The sequence below is a fragment of the Dendropsophus ebraccatus genome, chromosome 1, assembly GCF_027789765.1.
Source record: "Dendropsophus ebraccatus isolate aDenEbr1 chromosome 1, aDenEbr1.pat, whole genome shotgun sequence".
NCBI classification, from domain to species: Eukaryota; Metazoa; Chordata; class Amphibia; order Anura; family Hylidae; genus Dendropsophus; species Dendropsophus ebraccatus.
This window is the reverse complement of record NC_091454.1, coordinates 209,500,333-209,524,542: the sequence shown is the minus strand read 5'-3', so window position 1 is coordinate 209,524,542 and position 24,210 is coordinate 209,500,333. Positions and strand designations below refer to the sequence as shown.

Genomic DNA, 24,210 nt, shown 5'->3' with positions numbered 1-24,210 from the left:
GTAAGCCTCAGTCAGCTCGGATCTACCATCGCGTGTGGAAGGCCTTCTTTTCTTGGTGCGAACAGAATAATTTTCACCCCTTGGTGTGTTCCACGCCCAAGATCCTTTCCTTTTTACAATCCGGGCTGGATAAAGGCCTCAGTCATTCCACCTTGCGTTTGCAGATTTCCGCCCTGTCTGTTCTTTTCAGCGGGCTCTCGCTTTCCGCCCCCAGGTGAAGACCTTTCTTCAGGGGGTGGTCCATTTGGCCCCTCCTTTTCGTCAGCCTTTAAAGCCCTGGGACCTTAATTTAGTCCTCGAGGTTCTACAAGGTCCTCCCTTTGAGCCTCTTCGGGAGGTGTCTCTTTGTTTCCTTTCTTGGAAAGTCGCCTTCCTGGTGGCGATTACCTCCATCTGTAGGGTGTCTGAACTGGCAGCGCTCTCTTGTCACTCCCCTTATCTGGTCCTTCACAAGGACAAGGTGGTGCTTCGTTCTCTTCCTTCCTTCCTGCCGAAGGTCGTGTCTGCATTCCACCTTAATGAGGACATCATTCTCCCTTCTTTTTGCCCTGCGCCCTCCCATCCTAGGGAACGGTCCCTGCATTGTTTGGACCTTGTCCGGGCCATACGGATCTACTTGTCTGTCACTGCTTTTTTCCGCCGCTCGGATTCCTTGTTCGTGTTCCCTTCGGGTCCGCGCAAGGGGCTGACTGCTTCCAAGACCACCATTGGGCGTTGGATCAGGGCAGCCATCGCAGAGGCCTACCGCATTCGTGGCAGGGCTCCTCCTTTAAGGGTCACCACTCATTCTACTCGAGCTGTGGGGGCCTCTTGGGCGGTTCGCCATCAGGCCTCAGTGTCCCAGGTCTGCAAGGCCGCCACCTGGTCTTCAGTTCACACTTATTCAAAGTTTTATCAGGTCCATATCCTGGCTTCCTCTGACGCCAGTCTGGGCCGCAAGGTTCTGCAGGCCGCCGTGCGTTAGGCAGGCCGCATGGGGATTGTAATCTTCTTTCCCCACCCTCTGGGACTGCTTTTGTACGTCCCACTGGTGCTGTGTCCCCCAATGACAGGCACAAGAAAAGAGGATTTTTTTGTACTCACCGTAAAATCCCTTTCTTGTGGCTTCATTGGGGGACACAGCTCTGACCCTGTTTGAGGTTGTGCTCCCGGGGCTTGTTTTGTTCTTGGGGTTTTCGTTCCCGGGACCAGCCTGTTTTTTTTTTTTTTGCCTGTTTTTGTTACTACTTTGTACTGCTTGTGACTAAACTGAGTTAGCCTGGTGCCTGTAGGAGGGGTATAGGCTGCCAGGCGGAGTCACTTCTTCTTCTGTCTAGTGTCGCCTCCTAGTGGCAGTAGCCTATACCCACTGGTGCTGTGTCCCCCAATGAAGCCACAAGAAAGGGATTTTACGGTGAGTACAAAAAAAATCCTCTTTTAAACACATGGCCATGTGCTTGGAATTTCTTATCACAGACTATGCCATTAAGCCGACCTCCATCTATGGCAAGAATGGTGGCTAGTGGCCTGACTACTGCATTCTCCATACATTTCTGTAGAGAAAGTGGTATTTCCCATTCAATCTGTATTAGATCATACATTTTTCAGTTTTATATGAAAAAGTCCCATTTACTCTGATGTAAAGCTGTGCACCTTATCAGAGGCATAGTTAACCTTTTACAATAATGTTTTTACTGATGTGATAGAATTTTCTTAATATTTGCCGTTCTGACAGGTCAACTATTTAAACCTGGACAATAATAGAGCGTAGCCAGTTTGAGGTTTTTCCATCTTCCATTGCATTTTTTTGACAGGTTCACCACATTATTCTACTTGGGATATTCTCCTTATTCCATGCTGGCTGACCCCAATTTTCTTTTTACAGCCTAATACTGACCATGTCTTTTGATATTTGTCACTTCTCAACCTCTATAATCAAATCCTGCAGGCAAAGAGATCTTACAACCACTGTAATGTCTTCTTTTCATCATGAAAGACCCTTCCTGTCAGGATAAATACATCTTATCTGACTGGAGGAGAAACACAGCTAGGCTTTCCCTCACACAAGACAAAGATTGCAGCCTTACCTTTATGACCTGAACTCTGTTTATAGTCTGTCTCTGGCTTTGGCTTCAAATCTTTGGCAGATAATCTTTCTGTGTAAATGGACCCTTAGTTACAATCGTTACTATGATCGTTTACTCCTTCTGATACTAGCAAAACAATGAACAATGCGCAATTACACTGAACGATTAGAGAAAAAATGCAGAACTTGATTCAGGACAGATACCTCGCTAAAGCGTCTAAGTCTAGATTCTGAACTTGCTATGCAGGAGAGGGCAATAAGGATGGTTCTTGGAGGTCTTTTTTGAAAGAAAGACTATAACAAAACCTATGACTAGATTAGCAGAGATGGAATATTGACCTAAGGTCATGTTACCATTGTCATGAATGGAGTCGGGAAGGACTTTGAGGCCCTAAAGCCAGGTTATTTGCAACTGCCTCCTAGGTGTTTGCATGGGTATTAAACAGAGCAAGAAAATCAGCAGATCTGGCATCTTAATCAACGGAACAGTCCGGTAGGAAGGTCTAAAGAGTCGCACAACGACTAAAGCGACTGCTGACCCCCGACGTGATTTGAACACGCAACCTTCTGATCTGGAGTCAGACGCGCTACTGTTGCGCCACGAGGTCACCTCTGCCAGCCTTTTCTCGAAGGGATTTAGGACAGATTCCTTGCCAAAGCAACTAAGTCTAGATTCAGGACAGGACAGATTCCTCGCTAAAGCGTCAAAGTCTAGATTCTGAACTTGCTATGCAGGAGTAGGCAATGAGGAGGGTTCTTGGAGGTCTTTTTTGAAAGAAAGACTATAACAAAACCTATGACTAGATTAGCAGAGATGGAATATTGACCTAAGGTCATGTTACCATTGTCATGAATGGAGTCTGGAAGGACTTTAAGGCCCTAAAGCCAGGTTATTTGCAACTGCCTCGTAGGTGTTTTGCATGGGTATTGAACAGAGAAAGAAAATCTGCAGCTCTGGCTTCTTCATCAACGGAACAGTCCGCAAAGAAGGTCTAAAGAGTCGCACAACGACTAAAGAGAGCGCTGACCCCGACGTGATTTGAACACGCAACCTTCTGATCTGGAGTCAGACGCGCTACCGCTGCGCCACGAGATCATCTATGCCAGCCTTTCTCGAAGGGATTCAGGACAGATTCCTTGCCAAAGCAACTAAGTCTAGATTCAGGACAGGACAGATTCCTCGCTAAAGCGTCAAAGTCTAGATTCTAAACTTGCTATGCAGGAGAGGGCTATGAGGAGGGTTCTTGGAGGTCTTTTTTGAAAGAAAGACTTTAACAAAACCTACTGACTAGATAAGCAGACATGGAATATTGACCTAAGGTCGTGTTACCATTGTCATAAATGGAGTCGGCAAAGACTTTACGGCCCTAAAGCCAGGTTATTTGCAACTGCCTCGTAGGTGTTTCGCATGGGTATTGAACAGAGCAAGAAAATTTGCAGCTCTGGCTTCTTCATCAACGGAACAGTCCGCAAAGAAGGTCTAAAGAATCCCACAATGACTAAAGACAGCGCCGACCCTGACGTGATTTAAACACGCAACCTTATGATCTGGAGTCAGACGCGCTACTGTTGCGCCACGAGGTCACCTCTGCCAGCCTTTTCTCGAAGGGATTCAGGACAGATTCCTTGCCAAAGCAACTAAGTCTAGATTCAGGACAGGACAGATTCCTCGCTAAAGCGTCTAAGTCTAGATTCTGAACTTGCTATGCAGGAGAGGGCTATGAGGAGAGGTCTTGGAGGTCTTTTTTGAAAGAAAGACTATAACACAACCTACTGACTAGATTAGCAGAGATGGAATATTGACCTAAGGTCGTGTTACCATTGTCATGAATGGAGTCGGGAAGGACTTTAAGGCCTAAAGCCAGGTTATTTGCAACTGCCTCGTAGGTGTTTCGCATGGGTATTAAACAGAGCAAAAGAATCAGCAGATCTGGCATCTTAATCAACGGAACAGTCCGCTAGTAAGGTCTAAAGAGTCGCACAACGACTAAAGAGAGCGCTGACCCCGACGTGATTTGAACACGCAACCTTCTGATCTGGAGTCAGATGCGCTACCGTTGCGCCACGAGGTCACCTCTGCCAGCCTTTTCTCGAAGGGATTCAGGACAGATTCCTTGCCAAAGCAACTAAGTCTAGATTCAGGACAGGACAGATTCCTCGCTAAAGCGTCAAAGTCTAGATTCTGAACTTGCTATGCAGGAGAGGGCTGTGAGAGGTCTTGGAGGTCTTTTTTGAAAGAAAGACTACAACAAAACCTATGACTAGATTAGCAGAGATGGAATATTGACCTAAGGTCGTGTTACCATTGTCATGAATGGAGTCGGGAAGGACTTTAAGGCCCTAAAGCCAGGTTATTTGCAACTGCCTCGTAGGTGTTTCGCATGGGTATTGAACAGAGCAAGAAAATCAGCAGCTCTGGCATTTTCATCAACGGAACAGTCCGCTAGGAAGGTCTAAAGAGTCGCACAACGACTAAAGAGAGCGATGACCTCGACGTGATTTGAACACGCAACCTTCTGATCTGGAGTCAGATGCGCTACCGTTGCGCCACGAGGTCACCTCTGCCAGCCTTTTCTCGAAGGGATTCAGGACAGATTCCTTGCCAAAGCAACTAAGTCTAGATTCAGGACAGGACAGATTCCTCGCTAAAGCGTCAAAGTCTAGATTCTGAACTTGCTATGCAGGAGAGGGCTGTGAGAGGTCTTGGAGGTCTTTTTTGAAAGAAAGACTACAACAAAACCTATGACTAGATTAGCAGAGATGGAATATTGACCTAAGGTCGTGTTACCATTGTCATGAATGGAGTCGGGAAGGACTTTAAGGCCCTAAAGCCAGGTTATTTGCAACTGCCTCGTAGGTGTTTCGCATGGGTATTGAACAGAGCAAGAAAATCAGCAGCTCTGGCATTTTCATCAACGGAACAGTCCGCTAGGAAGGTCTAAAGAGTCGCACAACGACTAAAGAGAGCGATGACCTCGACGTGATTTGAACACGCAACCTTCTGATCTGGAGTCAGACGCGTTACCGTTGCGCCACGAGGTCACCTCTGTTAGCCTTTTCTCGAAGGGATTGAGGACAGATTCCTTGCCAAAGCAACTAAGTCTAGATTCAGGACAGGACAGATTCCTCGCTAAAGCGTCAAAGTCTAGATTTTGAACTTGCTATGCAGGAGAGGGCTGTGAGAGGTCTTGGAGGTCTTTTTTGAAAGAAAGACTACAACAAAACCTATGACTAGATTAGCAGAGATGGAATATTGACCTAAGGTCATCTTACCATTGTCATGAATGGAGTCGGGAAGGACTTTAAAGCCCTTAAGCCAGGTTATTTGCGACTGCCTCGTAGGTGTTTCGCATGGGTATTAAACAGAGCAAGAAAATCAGCAGATCTGGCATCTTAATCAACGGAACAGTCCGCTAGGAAGGTCTAAAGAGTCGCACAATGACTAAAGAGACCGCTGACCCCGACGTGATTTGAACACGCAACCTCCTGATCTGGAGTCAGATGCGCTACCGTTGCGCCACGAGGTCACCTCTGCCAGGATTGTTTCGAAGGGATTCAGGACAGATTCCTTGCAAAAGCAACTAAGTCTAGATTCAGGACAGGACAGGACAGATTCCTCGCTAAAGCGTCTAAGTCTAGATTCTGAACTTGCTATGCAGGAGAGGGCTATGAGGAGAGGTCTTGGAGGTCTTTTTTGAAAGAAAGACTATAACACAACCTACTGACTAGATTAGCAGAGATGGAATATTGACCTAAGGTCGTGTTACCATTGACATGAATGGAGTCGGGAAGGACTTTAAGGCCCTAAAGCCAGGTTATTTGCAACTGCCTCGTAGGTGTTTCGCATGGGTATTGAACAAAGCAAGAAAATCAGCAGCTCTGGCATTTTCATCAACGGAACAGTCCGCTAGGAAGGTCTAAAGAGTCGCACAACAACTAAAGAGAGCGCTGACCCCGACGTGATTTGAACACGCAACCTTCTGATCTGGAGTCAGACGCTCTACCGTTGCGCCACGAGGTCTCCTCTGCCAGGCTTTTCTCGAAGGGATTCAGGACAGATTCCTTGCCAAAGCAACTAAGTCTAGATTCAGGACAGGACAGATTCCTCGCTAAAGCGTCAAAGTCTAGATTCTGAACTTGCTATGCAGGAGAGGGCTATGAGGAGAGGTCTTGGAGGTCTTTTTTGAAAGAAAGACTATAACACAACCTACTGACTAGATTAGCAGAGATGGAATATTGACCTAAGGTCGTGTTACCATTGTCATGAATGGAGTCGGGAAGGACTTTAAGGCCCTTAAGCCAGGTTATTTGCGACTGCCTCGTAGGTGTTTCGCATGGGTATTAAACAGAGCAAGAAAATCAGCAGATCTGGCATCTTAATCAACGGAACAGTCCGCTAGGAAGGTCTAAAGAGTCGCACAACGACTAAAGAGACCGCTGACCCCGACGTGATTTGAACACGCAACCTCGTGATCTGGAGTCAGACGCGCTACCATTGCGCCACGAGGTCACCTTTTCCAGGTTTTTCTCGAAGGGATTCAGGACACATTCCTTGCAAAAGCAACTAAGTCTAGATTCAGGACAGGACAGGACAGATTCCTCGCTAAAGCGTCTAAGTCTAGATTCTGAACTTGCTATGCAGGAGAGGGCTATGAGGAGAGGTCTTGGAGGTCTTTTTTGAAAGAAAGACTATAACACAACCTACTGACTAGATTAGCAGAGATGGAATATTGACCTAAGGTCGTGTTACCATTGTCATGAATGGAGTCGGGAAGGACTTTAAGGCCCTAAAGCCAGGTTATTTGCAACTGCCTCGTAGGTGTTTCGCATGGGTATTGAACAGAGCAAGAAAATCAGCAGCTCTGGCATTTTCATCAACGGAACAGTCCGCTAGGAAGGTCTAAAGAGTCGCACAATGACTAAAGAGAGCGCTGACCCCGACGTGATTTGAACACGCAACCTTCTGATCTGGAGTCAGACGCGCTACCGTTGCGCCACGAGGTCACCTCTGCCAGCCTTTTCTCGAAGGGATTCAGGACATATTCCTTGCAAAAGCAACTAAGTCTAGATTCAGGACAGGACAGATTCCTCGCTAAAGCGTCTAAGTCTAGATTCTGAACTTGCTATGCAGGAGAGGGCTATGAGGAGAGGTCTTGGAGGTCTTTTTTGAAAGAAAGACTATAACACAACCTACTGACTAGATTAGCAGAGATGGAATATTGACCTAAGGTCGTGTTACCATTGTCATGAATGGAGTCGGGAAGGACTTTAAGGCCCTAAAGCCAGGTTATTTGCAACTGCCTCGTAGGTGTTTCGCATGGGTATTGAACAGAGCAAGAAAATCAGCAGCTCTGGCATTTTCATCAACGGAACAGTCCGCTAGGAAGGTCTAAAGAGTCGCACAACGACTAAAGAGAGCGCTGACCCGACGTGATTTGAACACGCAACCTTCTGATCTGGAGTCAGATGCGCTACTGTTGCACCACGAGGTCTCCTTTGCCAGCCTTTTCTCGAAGGGATTCAGGACAGATTCCTTGCTAAAGCAACTAAGTCTAGATTCAGGACAGGACAGATTCCTCGCTAAAGCGTCTTAGTCTAGATTCTGAACTTGCTATGCAGGAGAGGGCTATGAGGAGAGGTCTTGGAGGTCTTTTTTGAAAGAAAGACTATAACACAACCTACTGACTAGATTAGCAGAGATGGAATATTGACCTAAGGTCGTGTTACCATTGTCATGAATGGAGTCGGGATGGACTTTAAGGCCCTAAAGCCAGGTTATTTGCAACTGCCTCGTAGGTGTTTCGCATGGGTATTGAACAGAGCAAGAAAATCAGCAGCTCTGGCATTTTCATCAACGGAACAGTCCGCTAGGAAGGTCTAAAGAGTCGCACAACGACTAAAGAGAGCGCTGACCCCAACGTGATTTGAACACGCAACCTTCTGATCTGGAGTCAGACGCGCTACCTTTGCGCCACGAGGTCACCTCTGCCAGCCTTTTCTCGAAGGGATTCAGGACAGATTCCTTGCCAAAGCAACTAAGTCTAGATTCAGGACAGGACAGATTCCTCGCTAAAGCGTCTAAGTCTAGATTCTGAACTTGCTATGCAGGAGAGGGCTATGAGGAGAGGTCTTGGAGGTCTTTTTTGAAAGAAAGACTATAACACAACCTACTGACTAGATTAGCAGAGATGGAATATTGACCTAAGGTCGTGTTTCCATTGTCATGAATGGAGTCGGGAAGGACTTTAAGGCCCTAAAGCCAGGTTATTTGCAACTGCCTCGTAGGTGTTTCGCATGGGTATTGAACAAAGCAAGAAAATCAGCAGCTCTGGCATTTTCATCAACGGAACAGTCCGCTAGGAAGGTCTAAAGAGTCGCACAACAACTAAAGAGAGCGCTGACCCCGACGTGATTTGAACACGCAACCTTCTGATCTGGAGTCAGACGCGCTACCGTTGCGCCACGAGGTCACCTCTGCCAGCCTTTTCTCGAAAGGATTCAGGACAGATTCCTTGCCAAAGCAACTAAGTCTAGATTCAGGACAGGACAGATTCCTCGCTAAAGCGTCAAAGTCTAGATTCTGAACTTGCTATGCAGGAGAGGGCTGTGAGAGGTCTTGGAGGTCTTTTTTGAAAGAAAGACTACAACAAAACCTATGACTAGATTAGCAGAGATGGAATATTGACCTAAGGTCATGTTACCATTGTCATGAATGGAGTCGGGAAGGACTTTAAGGCCCTTAAGCCAGGTTATTTGTGACTGCCTCGTAGGTGTTTCGCATGGGTATTAAACAGAGCAAGAAAATCAGCAGATCTGGCATCTTAATCAACGGAACAGTCCGCTAGGAAGGTCTAAAGAGTCGCACAATGACTAAAGAGAGCGCTGACCCCGACATGATTTGAACACGCAACCTCCTGATCTGGAGTCAGACGCGCTACCGTTGCGCCACGAGGTCACCTCTGCCAGGATTGTCTCGAAGGGATTCAGGACAGATTACTTGCAAAAGCAACTAAGTCTAGATTCAGGACAGGACAGGACAGATTCCTCGCTAAAGCGTCTAAGTCTAGATTCTGAACTTGCTATGCAGGAGAGGGCTATGAGGAGAGGTCTTGGAGGTCTTTTTTGAAAGAAAGACTATAAAACAACCTACTGACTAGATTAGCAGAGATGGAATATTGACCTAAGGTCGTGTTACCATTGTCATGAATGGAGTCGGGAAGGACTTTAAGGCCCTAAAGCCAGGTTATTTGCAACTGCCTCGTAGGTGTTTCGCATGGGTATTGAACAGAGCAAGAAAATCAGCAGCTCTGGCATTTTCATCAACGGAACAGTCCGCTAGGAAGGTCTAAAGAGTCGCACAACGACTAAAGAGAGCGCTGACCCCGACGTGATTTGAACACGCAACCTTCTGATCTGGAGTCAGATGCGCTACTGGTGCGCCACGATGTCACCTTTGCCAGCCTTTTCTCGAAGGGATTCAGGACAGATTCCTTGCCAAAGCAACTAAGTCTAGATTCAGGACAGGACAGATTCCTCGCTAAAGCGTCTTAGTCTAGATTCTGAACTTGCTATGCAGGAGAGGGCTATGAGGAGAGGTCTTGGAGGTCTTTTTTGAAAGAAAGACTATAACACAACCTACTGACTAGATTAGCAGAGATGGAATATTGACCTAAGGTCGTGTTACCATTGTCATGAATGGAGTCGGGAAGGACTTTAAGGCCCTAAAGCCAGGTTATTTGCAACTGCCTCGTAGGTGTTTCGCATGGGTATTGAACAAAGGAAGAAAATCAGCAGCTCTGGCATTTTCATCAACGGAACAGTCCGCTAGGAAGGTCTAAAGAGTCACACAACGACTAAAGAGAGCGCTGACCCCGACGTGATTTGAACACGCAACCTTCTGATCTGAAGTCAGACGCGCTACCGTTGCGCCACGAGGTCACCTCTGCCAGCCTTTTCTCGAAGGGATTCAGGACAGATTCCTTGCCAAAGCAACTAAGTCTAGATTCAGGACAGGACAGATTCCTCGCTAAAGCGTCAAAGTCTAGATTCTGAACTTGCTATGCAGGAGAGGGCTGTGAGAGGTCTTGGTGGTCTTTTTTGAAAGAAAGACTACAACAAAACCTATGACTAGATTAGCAGAGATGGAATATTGACCTAAGGTCATGTTACCATTGTCATGAATGGAGACGGGAAGGACTTTAAGTCCCTTAAGCCAGGTTATTTGCGACTGCCTCGTAGGTGTTTCGCATGGGTATTAAACAGAGCAAGAAAATCAGCAGCTCTGGCATTTTCATCAACGGAACAGTCTGCTAGGAAGGTCTAAAGAGTCGCACAACGACTAAAGAGAGCGCTGACCCCGACGTGATTTGAACACGCAACCTTCTGATCTGTAGTCAGATGCACTACCGTTGCTCCACGAGGTCACCTTTTCCAGGTTTTTCTCGAAGGGATTCAGGACACATTCCTTGCAAAAGCAACTAAGTCTAGATTCAGGACAGGACAGGACAGATTCCTCACTAAAGCGTCTAAGTCTAGATTCTGAACTTGCTATGCAGGAGAGGGCTATGAGGAGAGGTCTTGGAGGTCTTTTTTGAAAGAAAGACTATAACACAACCTACTGACTAGATTAGCAGAGATGGAATATTGACCTAAGGTCGTGTTACCATTGTCATGAATGGAGTCGGGAAGGACTTTAAGGCCCTAAAGCCAGGTTATTTGCAACTGCCTCGTAGGTGTTTCGCATGGGTATTGAACAGAGCAAGAAAATCAGCAGCTCTGGCATTTTCATCAACGGAACAGTCCGCTAGGAAGGTCTAAAGAGAGCGCTGACCCCGACGTGATTTGAACACGCAACCTTCTGATCTGGAGTCAGACGCGCTACCGTTGCGCCACGAGGTCACCTCTGCCAGCCTTTTCTCGAAGGGATTCAGGACAGATTCCTTGCCAAAGCAACTAAGTCTAGATTCAGGACAGGACAGATTCCTCGCTAAAGCGTCAAAGTCTAGATTCTGAACTTGCTATGCAGGAGAGGGCTGTGAGAGGTCTTGGAGGTCTTTTTTGAAAGAAAGACTACAACAAAACCTATGACTAGATTAGCAGAGATGGAATATTGACCTAAGGTCATGTTACCATTGTCATGAATGGAGACGGGAAGGACTTTAAGTCCCTTAAGCCAGGTTATTTGCGACTGCCTCGTAGGTGTTTCGCATGGGTATTAAACAGAGCAAGAAAATCAGCAGCTGTGGCATTTTCATCAACGGAACAGTCTGCTAGGAAGGTCTAAAGAGTCGCACAATGACTAAAGAGAGCGCTGACCCCGACGTGATTTGAACACGCAACCTTCTGATCTGCAGTCAGATGCGCTACCGTTGCTCCACGAGGTCACCTTTTCCAGGTTTTTCTCGAAGGGATTCAGGACACATTCCTTGCAAAAGCAACTAAGTCTAGATTCAGGACAGGACAGGACAGATTCCTCGCTAAAGCGTCTAAGTCTAGATTCTGAACTTGCTATGCAGGAGAGGGCTATGAGGAGAGGTCTTGGAGGTCTTTTTTGAAAGAAAGACTATAACACAACCTACTGACTAGATTAGCAGAGATGGAATATTGACCTAAGGTCGTGTTACCATTGTCATGAATGGAGTCGGGAAGGACTTTAAGGCCCTAAAGCCAGGTTATTTGCAACTGCCTCGTAGGTGTTTCGCATGGGTATTGAACAGAGCAAGAAAATCAGCAGCTCTGGCATTTTCATCAACGGAACAGTCCGCTAGGAAGGTCTAAAGAGTCGCACAACGACTAAAGAGAGCGCTGACCCCGACGTGATTTGAACACGCAACCTTCTGATCTGGAGTCAGACGCGCTACCATTGCGCCACGAGGTCACCTCTGCCAGCCTTTTCTCGAAGGGATTCAGGACAGATTCCTTGCCAAAGCAACTAAGTCTAGATTCAGGACAGGACAGATTCCTCGCTAAAGCGTCTAAGTCTAGATTCTGAACTTGCTATGCAGGAGAGGGCTATGAGGAGAGGTCTTGGAGGTCTTTTTTGAAAGAAAGACTATAACACAACCTACTGACTAGATTAGCAGAGATGGAATATTGACCTAAGGTCGTGTTACCATTGTAATGAATGGAGTCGGGAAGGACTTTAAGGCCCTAAAGCCAGGTTATTTGCAACTGCCTCGTAGGTGTTTCGCATGGGTATTGAACAAAGCAAGAAAATCAGCAGCTCTGGCATTTTCATCAACGGAACAGTCCGCTAGGAAGGTCTAAAGAGTCGCACAACGACTAAAGAGAGCGCTGACCCCGACATGATTTGAACACGCAACGATCTGATCTGGAGTCAGACGCGCTACCGTTGCGCCACGAGGTCACCTCTGCCAGCCTTTTCTCGAAGGGATTCAGGACAGATTCCTTGCCAAAGCAACTAAGTCTAGATTCAGGACAGGACAGATTCCTCGCTAAAGCGTCAAAGTCTAGATTCTGAACTTGCTATGCAGGAGAGGGCTGTGAGAGGTCTTGGAGGTCTTTTTTGAAAGAAAGACTACAACAAAACCTATGACTAGATTAGCAGAGATGGAATATTGACCTAAGGTCATGTTACCATTGTCATGAATGGAGTCGGGAAGGACTTTAAGGCCCTTAAGCCAGGTTATTTGCGACTGCCTCGTAGGTGTTTCGCATGGGTATTAAACAGAGCAAGAAAATCAGCAGATCTGGCATCTTAATCAACGAAACAGTCCGCTAGGAAGGTCTAAAGAGTCGCACAATGACTAAAGAGACCGCTGACCCCGACGTGATTTGAACACGCAACCTCCTGATCTGGAGTCAGACGCGCTACCGTTGCGCCACGAGGTCACCTCTGCCAGGATTGTCTCGAAGGGATTCAGGACAGATTCCTTGCAAAAGCAACTAAGTCTAGATTCAGGAATGAATGGAGTCGGGAAGGACTTTAAGGCCCTAAAGCCAGGTTATTTGCAACTGCCTCGTAGGTGTTTCGCATGGGTATTGAACAAAGCAAGAAAATCAGCAGCTCTGGCATTTTCATCAACGGAACAGTCCGCTAGGAAGGTCTAAAGAGTCGCACAACGACTAAAGAGAGCGCTGACCCCGACATGATTTGAACACGCAACGATCTGATCTGGAGTCAGACGCGCTACCGTTGCGCCACGAGGTCACCTCTGCCAGCCTTTTCTCGAAGGGATTCAGGACAGATTCCTTGCCAAAGCAACTAAGTCTAGATTCAGGACAGGACAGATTCCTCGCTAAAGCGTCAAAGTCTAGATTCTGAACTTGCTATGCAGGAGAGGGCTGTGAGAGGTCTTGGAGGTCTTTTTTGAAAGAAAGACTACAACAAAACCTATGACTAGATTAGCAGAGATGGAATATTGACCTAAGGTCATGTTACCATTGTCATGAATGGAGTCGGGAAGGACTTTAAGGCCCTTAAGCCAGGTTATTTGCGACTGCCTCGTAGGTGTTTCGCATGGGTATTAAACAGAGCAAGAAAATCAGCAGATCTGGCATCTTAATCAACGAAACAGTCCGCTAGGAAGGTCTAAAGAGTCGCACAATGACTAAAGAGACCGCTGACCCCGACGTGATTTGAACACGCAACCTCCTGATCTGGAGTCAGACGCGCTACCGTTGCGCCACGAGGTCACCTCTGCCAGGATTGTCTCGAAGGGATTCAGGACAGATTCCTTGCAAAAGCAACTAAGTCTAGATTCAGGACAGGACAGGACAGATTCCTCGCTAAAGCGTCTAAGTCTAGATTCTGAACTTGCTATGCAGGAGAGGGCTATGAGGAGAGGTCTTGGAGGTCTTTTTTGAAAGAAAGACTATAACACAACCTACTGACTAGATTAGCAGAGATGGAATATTGACCTAAGGTCGTGTTACCATTGTAATGAATGGAGTCGGGAAGGACTTTAAGGCCCTAAAGCCAGGTTATTTGCAACTGCCTCGTAGGTGTTTCGCATGGGTATTGAACAAAGCAAGAAAATCAGCAGCTCTGGCATTTTCATCAACGGAACAGTCCGCTAGGAAGGTCTAAAGAGTCGCACAACAACTAAAGAGAGCGCTGACCCCGACGTGATTTGAACACGCAACCTTCTGATCTGGAGTCAGACGCGCTACCGTTGCGCCACGAGGTCACCTCTGCCAGCCTTTTCTCGAAGGGATTCAGGACAGATTCCTTGCCAAAGCAACTAAGTCTAGATTCAGGACAGGACAGATTCCTCGCTAAAGCGCCAAAGTCTAGATTCTGAACTTGCTATGCAGGAGAGGGCTGTGAGAGGTCTTGGAGGTCTTTTTTGAAAGAAAGACTACAACAAAACCTATGACTAGATTAGCAGACATGGAATATTGACCTAAGGTCATGTTACCATTGTCATGAATGGAGTCGGGAAGGACTTTAAGGCCCTTAAGCCAGGTTATTTGCGACTGCCTCGTAGGTGTTTCGCATGGGTATTAAACAGAGCAAGAAAATCAGCAGATCTGGCATCTTAATCAACGTAACAGTCCGCTAGGAAGGTCTAAAGAGTCGCACAATGACTAAAGAGACCGCTGACCCCGACGTGATTTGAACACGCAACCTCCTGATCTGGAGTCAGACGCGCTACCGTTGCGCCACGAGGTCACCTCTGCCAGGATTGTCTCGAAGGGATTCAGGACAGATTCCTTGCAAAAGCAACTAAGTCTAGATTCAGGACAGGACAGGACAGATTCCTCGCTAAAGCGTCTAAGTCTAGATTCTGAACTTGCTATGCAGGAGAGGGCTATGAGGAGAGGTCTTGGAGGTCTTTTTTGAAAGAAAGACTATAACACAACCTACTGACTAGATTAGCAGAGATGGAATATTGACCTAAGGTCGTGTTTCCATTGTCATGAATGGAGTCGGGAAGGACTTTAAGGCCCTAAAGCCAGGTTATTTGCAACTGCCTCGTAGGTGTTTCGCATGGGTATTGAACAAAGCAAGAAAATCAGCAGCTCTGGCATTTTCATCAACGGAACAGTCCGCTAGGAAGGTCTAAAGAGTCGCACAACAACTAAAGAGAGCGCTGACCCCGACGTGATTTGAACACGCAACCTTCTGATCTGGAGTCAGACGCGCTACCGTTGCGCCACGAGGTCACCTCTGCCAGCCTTTTCTCGAAGGGATTCAGGACAGATTCCTTGCCAAAGCAACTAAGTCTAGATTCAGGACAGGACAGATTCCTCGCTAAAGCGTCAAAGTCTAGATTCTGAACTTGCTATGCAGGAGAGGGCTGTGAGAGGTCTTGGAGGTCTTTTTTGAAAGAAAGACTACAACAAAACCTATGACTAGATTAGCAGAGATGGAATATTGACCTAAGGTCATGTTACCATTGTCATGAATGGAGTCGGGAAGGACTTTAAGGCCCTTAAGCCAGGTTATTTGCGACTGCCTCGTAGGTGTTTCGCATGGGTATTAAACAGAGCAAGAAAATCAGCAGATCTGGCATCTTAATCAACGGAACAGTCCGCTAGGAAGGTCTAAAGAGTCGCACAATGACTAAAGAGAGCGCTGACCCCGACATGATTTGAACACGCAACCTCCTGATCTGGAGTCAGACGCGCTACCGTTGCGCCACGAGGTCACCTCTGCCAGGATTGTCTCGAAGGGATTCAGGACAGATTCCTTGCAAAAGCAACTAAGTCTAGATTCAGGACAGGACAGGACAGATTCCTCGCTAAAGCGTCTAAGTCTAGATTCTGAACTTGCTATGCAGGAGAGGGCTATGAGGAGAGGTCTTGGAGGTCTTTTTTGAAAGAAAGACTATAAAACAACCTACTGACTAGATTAGCAGAGATGGAATATTGACCTAAGGTCGTGTTACCATTGTCATGAATGGAGTCGGGAAGGACTTTAAGGCCCTAAAGCCAGGTTATTTGCAACTGCCTCGTAGGTGTTTCGCATGGGTATTGAACAGAGCAAGAAAATCAGCAGCTCTGGCATTTTCATCAACGGAACAGTCCGCTAGGAAGGTCTAAAGAGTCGCACAACGACTAAAGAGAGCGCTGACCCCGACGTGATTTGAACACGCAACCCTCTGTTCTGGAGTCAGATGCGCTACTGGTGCGCCACGAGGTCACCTTTGCCAGCCTTTTCTCGAAGGGATTCAGTACAGATTCCTTGCCAAAGCAACTAAGTCTAGATTCAGGACAGGACAGATTCCTCGCTAAAGCGTCTTAGTCTAGATTCTGAACTTGCTATGCAGGAGAGGGCTATGAGGAGAGGTCTTGGAGGTCTTTTTTGAAAGAAAGACTATAACACAACCTACTGACTAGATTAGCAGAGATGGAATATTGACCTAAGGTCGTGTTACCATTGTCATGAATGGAGTCGGGAAGGACTTTAAGGCCCTAAAGCCAGGTTATTTGCAACTGCCTCGTAGGTGTTTCGCATGGGTATTGAACAAAGGAAGAAAATCAGCAGCTCTGGCATTTTCATCAACGGAACAGTCCGCTAGGAAGGTCTAAAGAGTCACACAACGACTAAAGAGAGCGCTGACCCCGACGTGATTTGAACACGCAACCTTCTGATCTGGAGTCAGACGCGCTACCGTTGCGCCACGAGGTCACCTCTGCCAGCCTTTTCTCGAAGGGATTCAGGACAGATTCCTTGCCAAAGCAACTAAGTCTAGATTCAGGACAGGACAGATTCCTCGCTAAAGCGTCAAAGTCTAGATTCTGAACTTGCTATGCAGGAGAGGGCTGTGAGAAGTCTTGGAGGTCTTTTTTTAAAGAAAGACTACAACAAAACCTATGACTAGATTAGCAGAGATGGAATATTGACCTAAGGTCATGTTACCATTGTCATGAATGGAGACGGGAAGGACTTTAAGTCCCTTAAGCCAGGTTATTTGCGACTGCCTCGTAGGTGTTTCGCATGGGTATTAAACAGAGCAAGAAAATCAGCAGCTCTGGCATTTTCATCAACGGAACAGTCTGCTAGGAAGGTCTAAAGAGTCGCACAACGACTAAAGAGAGCGCTGACCCCGACGTGATTTGAACACGCAACCTTCTGATCTGTAGTCAGATGCGCTACCGTTGCTCCACGAGGTCACCTTTTCCAGGTTTTTCTCGAAGGGATTCAGGACACATTCCTTGCAAAAGCAACTAAGTCTAGATTCAGGACAGGACAGGACAGATTCCTCACTAAAGCGCCAAAGTCTAGATTCTGAACTTGCTATGCAGGAGAGGGCTGTGAGAGGTCTTGGAGGTCTTTTTTGAAAGAAAGACTACAACAAAACCTATGACTAGATTAGCAGAGATGGAATATTGACCTAAGGTCATGTTACCATTGTCATGAATGGAGTCGGGAAGGACTTTAAGGCCCTTAAGCCAGGTTATTTGCGACTGCCTCGTAGGTGTTTCGCATGGGTATTAAACAGAGCAAGAAAATCAGCAGATCTGGCATCTTAATCAACGAAACAGTCCGCTAGGAAGGTCTAAAGAGTCGCACAATGACTAAAGAGACCGCTGACCCCGACGTGATTTGAACACGCAACCTCCTGATCTGGAGTCAGACGCGCTACCGTTGCGCCACGAGGTCACCTCTGCCAGGATTGTCTCGAAGGGATTCAGGACAGATTCCTTGCAAAAGCAACTAAGTCTAGATTCAGGACAGGACAGGACAGATTCCTCGCTAAAGCGTCTAAGTCTAGATTCTGAACTTGCTATGCAGGAGAGGGCTATGAGGAGAGGTCTTGGAGGTCTTTTTTGAAAGAAAGACTATAACACAACCTACTGACTAGATTAGCAGAGATGGAATATTGACCTAAGGTCGTGTTACCATTGTAATGAATGGAGTCGGGAAGGACTTTAAGGCCCTAAAGCCAGGTTATTTGCAACTGCCTCGTAGGTGTTTCGCATGGGTATTGAACAAAGCAAGAAAATCAGCAGCTCTGGCATTTTCATCAACGGAACAATCCGCTAGGAAGGTCTAAAGAGTCGCACAACAACTAAAGAGAGCGCTGACCCCGACGTGATTTGAACACGCAACCTTCTGATCTGGAGTCAGACGCGCTACCGTTGCGCCACGAGGTCACCTCTGCCAGCCTTTTCTCGAAGGGATTCAGGACAGATTACTTGCCAAAGCAACTAAGTCTAGATTCAGGACAGGACAGATTCCTCGCTAAAGCGTCAAAGTCTAGATTCTGAACTTGCTATGCAGGAGAGGGCTGTGAGAAGTCTTGGAGGTCTTTTTTTAAAGAAAGACTACAACAAAACCTATGACTAGATTAGCAGAGATGGAATATTGACCTAAGGTCATGTTACCATTGTCATGAATGGAGACGGGAAGGACTTTAAGTCCCTTAAGCCAGGTTATTTGCGACTGCCTCGTAGGTGTTTCGCATGGGTATTAAACAGAGCAAGAAAATCAGCAGCTCTGGCATTTTCATCAACGGAACAGTCTGCTAGGAAGGTCTAAAGAGTCGCACAACGACTAAAGAGAGCGCTGACCCCGACGTGATTTGAACACGCAACCTTCTGATCTGTAGTCAGATGCGCTACCGTTGCTCCACGAGGTCACCTTTTCCAGGTTTTTCTCGAAGGGATTCAGGACACATTCCTTGCAAAAGCAACTAAGTCTAGATTCAGGACAGGACAGGACAGATTCCTCACTAAAGCGCCAAAGTCTAGATTCTGAACTTGCTATGCAGGAGAGGGCTGTGAGAGGTCTTGGAGGTCTTTTTTGAAAGAAAGACTACAACAAAACCTATGACTAGATTAGCAGACATGGAATATTGACCTAAGGTCATGTTACCATTGTCATGAATGGAGTCGGGAAGGACTTTAAGGCCCTTAAGCCAGGTTATTTGCGACTGCCTCGTAGGTGTTTCGCATGGGTATTAAACAGAGCAAGAAAATCAGCAGATCTGGCATCTTAATCAACGAAACAGTCCGCTAGGAAGGTCTAAAGAGTCGCACAATGACTAAAGAGACCGCTGACCCCGACGTGATTTGAACACGCAACCTCCTGATCTGGAGTCAGACGCGCTACCGTTGCGCCACGAGGTCACCTCTGCCAGGATTGTCTCGAAGGGATTCAGGACAGATTCCTTGCAAAAGCAACTAAGTCTAGATTCAGGACAGGACAGGACAGATTCCTCGCTAAAGCGTCTAAGTCTAGATTCTGAACTTGCTATGCAGGAGAGGGCTATGAGGAGAGGTCTTGGAGGTCTTTTTTGAAAGAAAGACTATAACACAACCTACTGACTAGATTAGCAGAGATGGAATATTGACCTAAGGTCGTGTTTCCATTGTCATGAATGGAGTCGGGAAGGACTTTAAGGCCCTAAAGCCAGGTTATTTGCAACTGCCTCGTAGGTGTTTCGCATGGGTATTGAACAAAGCAAGAAAATCAGCAGCTCTGGCATTTTCATCAACGGAACAGTCCGCTAGGAAGGTCTAAAGAGTCGCACAACAACTAAAGAGAGCGCTGACCCCGACGTGATTTGAACACGCAACCTTCTGATCTGGAGTCAGACGCGCTACCGTTGCGCCACGAGGTCACCTCTGCCAGCCTTTTCTCGAAGGGATTCAGGACAGATTCCTTGCCAAAGCAACTAAGTCTAGATTCAGGACAGGACAGATTCCTCGCTAAAGCGTCAAAGTCTAGATTCTGAACTTGCTATGCAGGAGAGGGCTGTGAGAGGTCTTGGAGGTCTTTTTTGAAAGAAAGACTACAACAAAACCTATGACTAGATTAGCAGAGATGGAATATTGACCTAAGGTCATGTTACCATTGTCATGAATGGAGACGGGAAGGACTTTAAGTCCCTTAAGCCAGGTTATTTGCGACTGCCTCGTAGGTGTTTCGCATGGGTATTAAACAGAGCAAGAAAATCAGCATCTCTGGCATTTTCATCAACGGAACAGTCTGCTAGGAAGGTCTAAAGAGTCGCACAACGACTAAAGAGAGCGCTGACCCCGACGTGATTTGAACACGCAACCTTCTGATCTGTAGTCAGATGCGCTACCGTTGCTCCACGAGGTCACCTTTTCCAGGTTTTTCTCGAAGGGATTCAGGACACATTCCTTGCAAAAGCAACTAAGTCTAGATTCAGGACAGGACAGGACAGATTCCTCACTAAAGCGCCAAAGTCTAGATTCTGAACTTGCTATGCAGGAGAGGGCTGTGAGAGGTCTTGGAGGTCTTTTTTGAAAGAAAGACTACAACAAAACCTATGACTAGATTAGCAGAGATGGAATATTGACCTAAGGTCATGTTACCATTGTCATGAATGGAGTCGGGAAGGACTTTAAGGCCCTTAAGCCAGGTTATTTGCGACTGCCTCGTAGGTGTTTCGCATGGGTATTAAACAGAGCAAGAAAATCAGCAGATCTGGCATCTTAATCAACGAAACAGTCCGCTAGGAAGGTCTAAAGAGTCGCACAATGACTAAAGAGACCGCTGACCCCGGCGTGATTTGAACACGCAACCTCCTGATCTGGAGTCAGACGCGCTACCGTTGCGCCACGAGGTCACCTCTGCCAGGATTGTCTCGAAGGGATTCAGGACAGATTCCTTGCAAAAGCAACTAAGTCTAGATTCAGGACAGGACAGGACAGATTCCTCGCTAAAGCGTCTAAGTCTAGATTCTGAACTTGCTATGCAGGAGAGGGCTATGAGGAGAGGTCTTGGAGGTCTTTTTTGAAAGAAAGACTATAACACAACCTACTGACTAGATTAGCAGAGATGGAATATTGACCTAAGGTCGTGTTACCATTGTAATGAATGGAGTCGGGAAGGACTTTAAGGCCCTAAAGCCAGGTTATTTGCAACTGCCTCGTAGGTGTTTCGCATGGGTATTGAACAAAGCAAGAAAATCAGCAGCTCTGGCATTTTCATCAACGGAACAGTCCGCTAGGAAGGTCTAAAGAGTCGCACAACAACTAAAGAGAGCGCTGACCCCGACGTGATTTGAACACGCAACCTTCTGATCTGGAGTCAGACGCGCTACCGTTGCGCCACGAGGTCACCTCTGCCAGCCTTTTCTCGAAGGGATTCAGGACAGATTCCTTGCCAAAGCAACTAAGTCTAGATTCAGGACAGGACAGATTCCTCGCTAAAGCGCCAAAGTCTAGATTCTGAACTTGCTATGCAGGAGAGGGCTGTGAGAGGTCTTGGAGGTCTTTTTTGAAAGAAAGACTACAACAAAACCTATGACTAGATTAGCAGACATGGAATATTGACCTAAGGTCATGTTACCATTGTCATGAATGGAGTCGGGAAGGACTTTAAGGCCCTTAAGCCAGGTTATTTGCGACTGCCTCGTAGGTGTTTCGCATGGGTATTAAACAGAGCAAGAAAATCAGCAGATCTGGCATCTTAATCAACGTAACAGTCCGCTAGGAAGGTCTAAAGAGTCGCACAATGACTAAAGAGACCGCTGACCCCGACGTGATTTGAACACGCAACCTCCTGATCTGGAGTCAGACGCGCTACCGTTGCGCCACGAGGTCACCTCTGCCAGGATTGTCTCGAAGGGATTCAGGACAGATTCCTTGCAAAAGCAACTAAGTCTAGATTCAGGACAGGACAGGACAGATTCCTCGCTAAAGCGTCTAAGTCTAGATTCTGAACTTGCTATGCAGGAGAGGGCTATGAGGAGAGGTCTTGGAGGTCTTTTTTGAAAGAAAGACTATAACACAACCTACTGACTAGATTAGCAGAGATGGAATATTGACCTAAGGTCGTGTTTCCATTGTCATGAATGGAGTCGGGAAGGACTTTAAGGCCCTAAAGCCAGGTTATTTGCAACTGCCTCGTAGGTGTTTCGCATGGGTATTGAACAAAGCAAGAAAATCAGCAGCTCTGGCATTTTCATCAACGGAACAGTCCGCTAGGAAGGTCTAAAGAGTCGCACAACAACTAAAGAGAGCGCTGACCCCGACGTGATTTGAACACGCAACCTTCTGATCTGGAGTCAGACGCGCTACCGTTGCGCCACGAGGTCACCTCTGCCAGCCTTTTCTCGAAGGGATTCAGGACAGATTCCTTGCCAAAGCAACTAAGTCTAGATTCAGGACAGGACAGATTCCTCGCTAAAGCGTCAAAGTCTAGATTCTGAACTTGCTATGCAGGAGAGGGCTGTGAGAGGTCTTGGAGGTCTTTTTTGAAAGAAAGACTACAACAAAACCTATGACTAGATTAGCAGAGATGGAATATTGACCTAAGGTCATGTTACCATTGTCATGAATGGAGTCGGGAAGGACTTTAAGGCCCTTAAGCCAGGTTATTTGCGACTGCCTCGTAGGTGTTTCGCATGGGTATTAAACAGAGCAAGAAAATCAGCAGATCTGGCATCTTAATCAACGGAACAGTCCGCTAGGAAGGTCTAAAGAGTCGCACAATGACTAAAGAGAGCGCTGACCCCGACATGATTTGAACACGCAACCTCCTGATCTGGAGTCAGACGCGCTACCGTTGCGCCACGAGGTCACCTCTGCCAGGATTGTCTCGAAGGGATTCAGGACAGATTCCTTGCAAAAGCAACTAAGTCTAGATTCAGGACAGGACAGGACAGATTCCTCGCTAAAGCGTCTAAGTCTAGATTCTGAACTTGCTATGCAGGAGAGGGCTATGAGGAGAGGTCTTGGAGGTCTTTTTTGAAAGAAAGACTATAAAACAACCTACTGACTAGATTAGCAGAGATGGAATATTGACCTAAGGTCGTGTTACCATTGTCATGAATGGAGTCGGGAAGGACTTTAAGGCCCTAAAGCCAGGTTATTTGCAACTGCCTCGTAGGTGTTTCGCATGGGTATTGAACAGAGCAAGAAAATCAGCAGCTCTGGCATTTTCATCAACGGAACAGTCCGCTAGGAAGGTCTAAAGAGTCGCACAACGACTAAAGAGAGCGCTGACCCCGACGTGATTTGAACACGCAACCCTCTGTTCTGGAGTCAGATGCGCTACTGGTGCGCCACGAGGTCACCTTTGCCAGCCTTTTCTCGAAGGGATTCAGTACAGATTCCTTGCCAAAGCAACTAAGTCTAGATTCAGGACAGGACAGATTCCTCGCTAAAGCGTCTTAGTCTAGATTCTGAACTTGCTATGCAGGAGAGGGCTATGAGGAGAGGTCTTGGAGGTCTTTTTTGAAAGAAAGACTATAACACAACCTACTGACTAGATTAGCAGAGATGGAATATTGACCTAAGGTCGTGTTACCATTGTCATGAATGGAGTCGGGAAGGACTTTAAGGCCCTAAAGCCAGGTTATTTGCAACTGCCTCGTAGGTGTTTCGCATGGGTATTGAACAAAGGAAGAAAATCAGCAGCTCTGGCATTTTCATCAACGGAACAGTCCGCTAGGAAGGTCTAAAGAGTCACACAACGACTAAAGAGAGCGCTGACCCCGACGTGATTTGAACACGCAACCTTCTGATCTGGAGTCAGACGCGCTACCGTTGCGCCACGAGGTCACCTCTGCCAGCCTTTTCTCGAAGGGATTCAGGACAGATTCCTTGCCAAAGCAACTAAGTCTAGATTCAGGACAGGACAGATTCCTCGCTAAAGCGTCAAAGTCTAGATTCTGAACTTGCTATGCAGGAGAGGGCTGTGAGAAGTCTTGGAGGTCTTTTTTTAAAGAAAGACTACAACAAAACCTATGACTAGATTAGCAGAGATGGAATATTGACCTAAGGTCATGTTACCATTGTCATGAATGGAGACGGGAAGGACTTTAAGTCCCTTAAGCCAGGTTATTTGCGACTGCCTCGTAGGTGTTTCGCATGGGTATTAAACAGAGCAAGAAAATCAGCAGCTCTGGCATTTTCATCAACGGAACAGTCTGCTAGGAAGGTCTAAAGAGTCGCACAACGACTAAAGAGAGCGCTGACCCCGACGTGATTTGAACACGCAACCTTCTGATCTGTAGTCAGATGCGCTACCGTTGCTCCACGAGGTCACCTTTTCCAGGTTTTTCTCGAAGGGATTCAGGACACATTCCTTGCAAAAGCAACTAAGTCTAGATTCAGGACAGGACAGGACAGATTCCTCACTAAAGCGCCAAAGTCTAGATTCTGAACTTGCTATGCAGGAGAGGGCTGTGAGAGGTCTTGGAGGTCTTTTTTGAAAGAAAGACTACAACAAAACCTATGACTAGATTAGCAGAGAT

At 46.8% G+C, this 24,210-nt stretch overlaps 35 non-coding genes across 35 annotated transcripts; all 35 read right to left on the bottom strand.

The window, feature by feature from the left end:
* Positions 1–3,089: 3,089 nt before the first annotated feature.
* TRNAW-CCA (transfer RNA tryptophan (anticodon CCA)) lies at positions 3,090–3,161 on the bottom strand. The gene has a single exon. It is a non-coding gene; the product is annotated as a tRNA-Trp (tRNA).
* Positions 3,162–4,065: 904 nt separating this feature from the next.
* Positions 4,066–4,137, bottom strand: TRNAW-CCA (transfer RNA tryptophan (anticodon CCA)). The gene has a single exon. It is a non-coding gene; the product is annotated as a tRNA-Trp (tRNA).
* A 413-nt stretch (positions 4,138–4,550) lies between these two features.
* TRNAW-CCA (transfer RNA tryptophan (anticodon CCA)) lies at positions 4,551–4,622 on the bottom strand. The gene has a single exon. It is a non-coding gene; the product is annotated as a tRNA-Trp (tRNA).
* A 413-nt stretch (positions 4,623–5,035) lies between these two features.
* TRNAW-CCA (transfer RNA tryptophan (anticodon CCA)) lies at positions 5,036–5,107 on the bottom strand. Its single transcript has one exon. It is a non-coding gene; the product is annotated as a tRNA-Trp (tRNA).
* Positions 5,108–5,520: 413 nt separating this feature from the next.
* TRNAW-CCA (transfer RNA tryptophan (anticodon CCA)) lies at positions 5,521–5,592 on the bottom strand. Its single transcript has one exon. It is a non-coding gene; the product is annotated as a tRNA-Trp (tRNA).
* A 422-nt stretch (positions 5,593–6,014) lies between these two features.
* Positions 6,015–6,086, bottom strand: TRNAW-CCA (transfer RNA tryptophan (anticodon CCA)). Its single transcript has one exon. It is a non-coding gene; the product is annotated as a tRNA-Trp (tRNA).
* Positions 6,087–6,503: 417 nt separating this feature from the next.
* TRNAW-CCA (transfer RNA tryptophan (anticodon CCA)) lies at positions 6,504–6,575 on the bottom strand. Its single transcript has one exon. It is a non-coding gene; the product is annotated as a tRNA-Trp (tRNA).
* A 422-nt stretch (positions 6,576–6,997) lies between these two features.
* TRNAW-CCA (transfer RNA tryptophan (anticodon CCA)) lies at positions 6,998–7,069 on the bottom strand. Its single transcript has one exon. It is a non-coding gene; the product is annotated as a tRNA-Trp (tRNA).
* Positions 7,070–7,974: 905 nt separating this feature from the next.
* On the bottom strand, positions 7,975–8,046 carry TRNAW-CCA (transfer RNA tryptophan (anticodon CCA)). Its single transcript has one exon. It is a non-coding gene; the product is annotated as a tRNA-Trp (tRNA).
* Positions 8,047–8,463: 417 nt separating this feature from the next.
* TRNAW-CCA (transfer RNA tryptophan (anticodon CCA)) lies at positions 8,464–8,535 on the bottom strand. The gene has a single exon. It is a non-coding gene; the product is annotated as a tRNA-Trp (tRNA).
* A 413-nt stretch (positions 8,536–8,948) lies between these two features.
* Positions 8,949–9,020, bottom strand: TRNAW-CCA (transfer RNA tryptophan (anticodon CCA)). Its single transcript has one exon. It is a non-coding gene; the product is annotated as a tRNA-Trp (tRNA).
* Positions 9,021–10,416: 1,396 nt separating this feature from the next.
* Positions 10,417–10,488, bottom strand: TRNAC-ACA (transfer RNA cysteine (anticodon ACA)). Its single transcript has one exon. It is a non-coding gene; the product is annotated as a tRNA-Cys (tRNA).
* A 403-nt stretch (positions 10,489–10,891) lies between these two features.
* Positions 10,892–10,963, bottom strand: TRNAW-CCA (transfer RNA tryptophan (anticodon CCA)). Its single transcript has one exon. It is a non-coding gene; the product is annotated as a tRNA-Trp (tRNA).
* Positions 10,964–11,870: 907 nt separating this feature from the next.
* TRNAW-CCA (transfer RNA tryptophan (anticodon CCA)) lies at positions 11,871–11,942 on the bottom strand. The gene has a single exon. It is a non-coding gene; the product is annotated as a tRNA-Trp (tRNA).
* Positions 11,943–12,844: 902 nt separating this feature from the next.
* TRNAW-CCA (transfer RNA tryptophan (anticodon CCA)) lies at positions 12,845–12,916 on the bottom strand. The gene has a single exon. It is a non-coding gene; the product is annotated as a tRNA-Trp (tRNA).
* Positions 12,917–13,648: 732 nt separating this feature from the next.
* TRNAW-CCA (transfer RNA tryptophan (anticodon CCA)) lies at positions 13,649–13,720 on the bottom strand. Its single transcript has one exon. It is a non-coding gene; the product is annotated as a tRNA-Trp (tRNA).
* Positions 13,721–14,142: 422 nt separating this feature from the next.
* Positions 14,143–14,214, bottom strand: TRNAW-CCA (transfer RNA tryptophan (anticodon CCA)). Its single transcript has one exon. It is a non-coding gene; the product is annotated as a tRNA-Trp (tRNA).
* Positions 14,215–14,627: 413 nt separating this feature from the next.
* On the bottom strand, positions 14,628–14,699 carry TRNAW-CCA (transfer RNA tryptophan (anticodon CCA)). Its single transcript has one exon. It is a non-coding gene; the product is annotated as a tRNA-Trp (tRNA).
* A 422-nt stretch (positions 14,700–15,121) lies between these two features.
* Positions 15,122–15,193, bottom strand: TRNAW-CCA (transfer RNA tryptophan (anticodon CCA)). Its single transcript has one exon. It is a non-coding gene; the product is annotated as a tRNA-Trp (tRNA).
* A 413-nt stretch (positions 15,194–15,606) lies between these two features.
* On the bottom strand, positions 15,607–15,678 carry TRNAW-CCA (transfer RNA tryptophan (anticodon CCA)). The gene has a single exon. It is a non-coding gene; the product is annotated as a tRNA-Trp (tRNA).
* A 911-nt stretch (positions 15,679–16,589) lies between these two features.
* Positions 16,590–16,661, bottom strand: TRNAW-CCA (transfer RNA tryptophan (anticodon CCA)). The gene has a single exon. It is a non-coding gene; the product is annotated as a tRNA-Trp (tRNA).
* A 413-nt stretch (positions 16,662–17,074) lies between these two features.
* On the bottom strand, positions 17,075–17,146 carry TRNAC-ACA (transfer RNA cysteine (anticodon ACA)). The gene has a single exon. It is a non-coding gene; the product is annotated as a tRNA-Cys (tRNA).
* Positions 17,147–17,564: 418 nt separating this feature from the next.
* On the bottom strand, positions 17,565–17,636 carry TRNAW-CCA (transfer RNA tryptophan (anticodon CCA)). Its single transcript has one exon. It is a non-coding gene; the product is annotated as a tRNA-Trp (tRNA).
* A 422-nt stretch (positions 17,637–18,058) lies between these two features.
* TRNAW-CCA (transfer RNA tryptophan (anticodon CCA)) lies at positions 18,059–18,130 on the bottom strand. The gene has a single exon. It is a non-coding gene; the product is annotated as a tRNA-Trp (tRNA).
* A 413-nt stretch (positions 18,131–18,543) lies between these two features.
* On the bottom strand, positions 18,544–18,615 carry TRNAC-ACA (transfer RNA cysteine (anticodon ACA)). Its single transcript has one exon. It is a non-coding gene; the product is annotated as a tRNA-Cys (tRNA).
* Positions 18,616–19,033: 418 nt separating this feature from the next.
* Positions 19,034–19,105, bottom strand: TRNAW-CCA (transfer RNA tryptophan (anticodon CCA)). The gene has a single exon. It is a non-coding gene; the product is annotated as a tRNA-Trp (tRNA).
* A 422-nt stretch (positions 19,106–19,527) lies between these two features.
* On the bottom strand, positions 19,528–19,599 carry TRNAW-CCA (transfer RNA tryptophan (anticodon CCA)). Its single transcript has one exon. It is a non-coding gene; the product is annotated as a tRNA-Trp (tRNA).
* A 413-nt stretch (positions 19,600–20,012) lies between these two features.
* On the bottom strand, positions 20,013–20,084 carry TRNAC-ACA (transfer RNA cysteine (anticodon ACA)). The gene has a single exon. It is a non-coding gene; the product is annotated as a tRNA-Cys (tRNA).
* Positions 20,085–20,502: 418 nt separating this feature from the next.
* TRNAW-CCA (transfer RNA tryptophan (anticodon CCA)) lies at positions 20,503–20,574 on the bottom strand. Its single transcript has one exon. It is a non-coding gene; the product is annotated as a tRNA-Trp (tRNA).
* A 422-nt stretch (positions 20,575–20,996) lies between these two features.
* TRNAW-CCA (transfer RNA tryptophan (anticodon CCA)) lies at positions 20,997–21,068 on the bottom strand. The gene has a single exon. It is a non-coding gene; the product is annotated as a tRNA-Trp (tRNA).
* A 413-nt stretch (positions 21,069–21,481) lies between these two features.
* Positions 21,482–21,553, bottom strand: TRNAW-CCA (transfer RNA tryptophan (anticodon CCA)). The gene has a single exon. It is a non-coding gene; the product is annotated as a tRNA-Trp (tRNA).
* A 422-nt stretch (positions 21,554–21,975) lies between these two features.
* On the bottom strand, positions 21,976–22,047 carry TRNAW-CCA (transfer RNA tryptophan (anticodon CCA)). The gene has a single exon. It is a non-coding gene; the product is annotated as a tRNA-Trp (tRNA).
* Positions 22,048–22,460: 413 nt separating this feature from the next.
* On the bottom strand, positions 22,461–22,532 carry TRNAW-CCA (transfer RNA tryptophan (anticodon CCA)). The gene has a single exon. It is a non-coding gene; the product is annotated as a tRNA-Trp (tRNA).
* A 911-nt stretch (positions 22,533–23,443) lies between these two features.
* TRNAW-CCA (transfer RNA tryptophan (anticodon CCA)) lies at positions 23,444–23,515 on the bottom strand. Its single transcript has one exon. It is a non-coding gene; the product is annotated as a tRNA-Trp (tRNA).
* Positions 23,516–23,928: 413 nt separating this feature from the next.
* On the bottom strand, positions 23,929–24,000 carry TRNAC-ACA (transfer RNA cysteine (anticodon ACA)). The gene has a single exon. It is a non-coding gene; the product is annotated as a tRNA-Cys (tRNA).
* Positions 24,001–24,210: the final 210 nt, after the last annotated feature.